This window comes from Trematomus bernacchii, unplaced genomic scaffold (assembly GCF_902827165.1).
Source record: "Trematomus bernacchii unplaced genomic scaffold, fTreBer1.1, whole genome shotgun sequence".
NCBI lineage: Eukaryota > Metazoa > Chordata > Actinopteri > Perciformes > Nototheniidae > Trematomus > Trematomus bernacchii.
The window spans coordinates 282,295-286,323 of NW_022987675.1; the positions used below are offsets into that span (position 1 = coordinate 282,295).

Below are 4,029 nucleotides of genomic sequence, written 5' to 3' on the forward strand. Positions count from 1 at the left end.
GACCCCCTGCAGTTTGCCGACAGAGCAAACAGGTCCACTGACGACGCCATAGCCCTCACCCTCCACACTGCCCTCTCACACCTGGACCCGAAGAACAGGAACACATATGTGAGAATGCTGTTCATTGACTACAGTTCAGCATTCAATACCATTGTGCCCTCCAAGCTGGCCATCAAGCTCAGAGACCTCGGGCTCAACAGCGCCCTCTGTGACTGGATCCTGAACTTCCTGACGGGCAGACCCCAGGCAGTGCGGGTGGGAAACATCACATCCTCCACCCTGATTCTAAACACCGGTGCCCCTCAAGGCTGCGTGCTCAGCCCTCTCCTCTACTCCCTGTTCACCCACGACTGCGTGGCCACACACAGCTCCAACACCATCGTGAAGTTTGCTGATGACACGACCGTCATCGGCCAGATCACAGACACAAACTGTTCTTTCTGTTGCCGTCTGGCAGACGTTACCGCAGCATCCTGGCAAGGACAAGAAGATTCGGAGACAGTTTCTTCCCGCGGGCAGTGAGACTGTTAAAAAATTGAACTGTTGAAACAACATCAAACATTCATCTGCTACTCAGTAGTATGTATCTAATACCTAATATATATATATCATTCCAATAACTTGTATATAGACTCTATTGCACTATTCCACATCATAACTTTATTTCATTTTATAACTATTATTATTTTTGTATTGCTCATGCTCTTATTGTTATTATGTTATTATGTTGCATTGTTGGAGAAGCCTGTGACATAAGATTTTCAACTACATAATTACTCTGTAACTATGTCAGATTGACAATAAAGAACCTTGAAATCCCGAGTCCTGAAACACCTGAAGACAGAGGACAAATCGCTGCAGCAAGTACTGAGCAAACATGAACATGTCTTCAAAGAGGAGCTTGGCACACTGAAAGGTATGAAAGCTACCATCCATGTAAAGGCTGATGCAGTCCCTCGTTTCTTCCGTCCGAGGTCTGTCCCGTACGCCATGCGCACCAAAGTAGATGAAGAAATAGACAGATTGTTGAAAGAAGGAGTAATCTCTCACCTGTTAAACATGCAGAATGGGCAGCACCAGTGGTTCCAATACTGAAGCCTGTTGGGACAGTAAGGCTATGTGGAGACTACAAGCTCACTGTAAATACAGTTTCCTCACTTGAACAATACCCCATACCCCGAATGGAAGACCTGTTTGCAGCACTGACAGGAGGAAAACAGTTCACAAAGTTGGACATGAGTCATGCATACCAGCAAATACTCATGGATGGCTTATTCACATACAACAGACTGCCTTTTGGAGTAGCATCAGCCCCAGCTATATTTCAGAGGACAATGGAAGGTCTCCTGCGAGGCATTCCTTTTGTGGCAGTGTATTTAGATGACATCCTGGTGAGCGGTGTGGATGAGGAAGACCATCTGCAGAACCTCGAGACAGTGTTGGCAAAGCTGGAGGAGGCAGGATTGCGTCTGAGAAGGAGCAAGTGCACTTTCCTGGAAGAGGAAGTGGAATATCTGGGACATCGAGTGGACGCACAGGGACTTCACCCTATGGAAAAGAAAGTCAAAGCCATCATGGAGGCTCCCAACCCCACAAATGTTACTGAACTCAAGTCGTACTTAGGTTTGCTAAATTACTATAACACATTTCTGCCAAACTTTGCTACACTATTGGCACCACTGCGTGAGCTCCTGCGACAAGATGTGCGATGGACATGGCAAAAGAAACAGGAAGAGGCTTTTAAAAAATCAAAGGCCCTGTTAAACTCAGCAGAAGTGTTGGTGCATTACTCTGCTGACCGAGAGTTAATTATGTCATGTGATGCGTCACCTTACGGGGTGGGGGCTGTTTTATCACACGTAATGGATGATGGAACTGAACGTCCTTTGGGGTTCATGTCGCGTACCCTAGCGCCTGCTGAAAAGAATTACTCACAGCTAGACAAAGAAGGCTTAGCAGTTATATTTGCAATCAAGAAATTCCACAAGTACTTGTATGGTCGAACTTTCACCATCTATACAGATCACAAGCCACTGATCTCTCTCTTCAACGAAAAGAAACCCATTCCACAGATGGGTTCCCCTAGAGTTCAGAGATGGGCAGTGCACCTGAGTGCCTATGAGTATCACATTGTGTACAAACCAGGAAAGAACAACGCTAATGCGGACGCATTAAGCAGACTGCCGCTGTCGGAAGATGTGCGAGAGAGTGAGACCGCAGAACAAGTGCTCATGATTGATCTTCTGGATGACACACTCGTGGACACAGCCAAAATAAAACACTGGACAGATAAGGATGTAATATTGTCTCAAGTTCATGGTTATGTCCTGTCGGGATGGCCTTCAGTGACTGAGGCTCCTCTCAAGCCGTATCATCAGAGGAGAGAAGAACTGAGTGTGAGGGATGGCTGCGTGCTCTGGGGAGCCAGAGTCATCGTACCAAACAAAGGCAGGGAAAAGATATTGAAAGTACTGCACCAAACACATTCCGGCATGTCAAAGATGAAAGGTCTGGCTAGATCTTATGTATGGTGGCCGGGGATGGACCAGGATGTAGAAAAGGAAGTGCAGTCTTGTGAGGAGTGCCAAAAGCACCACAAGTCACCACCATCAGCACCATTACATCCCTGGGAGTGGCCGGAGTCTCCCTGGACGAGAATTCATGTGGACTATGCAGGCCCTTTCCTGGGAGAGATGTTTCTACTGATAGTGGATGCTCACTCAAAATGGATGGATATTTATCCAGTGAAGTCAGCTACATCACAGGTGACCATTGAAAAGCTGCGTCAGAGTTTCAGTGTTTTTGGACTGCCAAAAATGTTGGTGTCAGACAACGGAACCTGTTTTACAAGTGCTGAATTTGAGACTTTCATGAAACAAAATGGCATCCGCCATGTGAGGTCAGCACCGTTTCACCCGTCTTCTAATGAGCTGGCAGAGAGGGCGGTCCAAACCTTCAAAGGGGGGATGAAAAAGATGAAAGGTGAAACATTGCAAACTAGACTGTCAAGGTTTCTGTTCAGTTACCGCATCACACCTCACGCGACCACAGGCGTGTCGCCTGCAGAGTTGATGATGTCAAGGAGACTCAGATCTGCATTAGACCTGAGGCCTGTACTACGAAGCCGGATTTTCCTAACCTGGATATGTTTGAGTTAGCCGGTTGGCCCAATCCAAAACATACGCGCTCTCGCTAAACTGTACTACGACGCTGGTTATCAAGTGGATCGCTCAAGCCAGCCGTGTCCCATCTAGTTAGGTGCGCGTTCACGTGAAAGGGGTGGTATTTGGAGCATTCGACCAATCTCAAACATGGACAAGCGTACTGACAGCGCAGCGTCATACTTCCTGAATGAAAAGTGAACTTTAATATTAGTCAAATATGAAGAAGTTAAACTTTAAACATCCATGACTTAAACACTTTATCCAGGATAAAAGCCACATAGCTGCACCTGCAAGGTGAATACAGCTGGTAACAGAAAAAGCGTTGGAATGCGTACATTAACAGGTTTATAATATCACTGCCCCGTCTAAGACACGAGTGGATCTGACTTTAATTACATTTGACTCGAGTGTTTTGTCAACTTAATGTGTTGCTTAAAATAATACTTCTGCATACAGTATGTGACACTGTGTGTTGCACGGCCAGATACGGCTCAAGAAGCTGACTCAGATAAGGAAATATATGATACATTATGATGTGATATGATATGAATGATAATGGGACACATCGACATCTGCACTCACAGTGCCGCGGACTGTACTTAATGTTAAGGAATAATTCTTCTAGATATCTAACCTTTTGCTCTGTGACGTTTTATGATCTACTCTGCCATCTGTTATCTCCTTTAAGGAAAGGCATTGGTGCCATATGTGTTGTTGTCACCAGTTTGTGACCGGTCAACTTGTCTGGCACGAATGGTAATTGTTGTGAGAACGCTGAGGCACTTCCTTATCGGTGTTTGTGGACTCTAAGATGTGAAATCTTTGAGGCCATGAGTGTCGGACGCAGGTGGCTCAGTGTTCCCAG

At 46.0% G+C, this 4,029-nt stretch overlaps 1 pseudogene; it reads left to right on the forward strand.

The window, feature by feature from the left end:
* The first annotated feature begins 797 nt into the window (after window positions 1-797).
* LOC117487600 lies at window positions 798-3,162 on the forward strand (annotated as a pseudogene).
* Window positions 3,163-4,029: the final 867 nt, after the last annotated feature.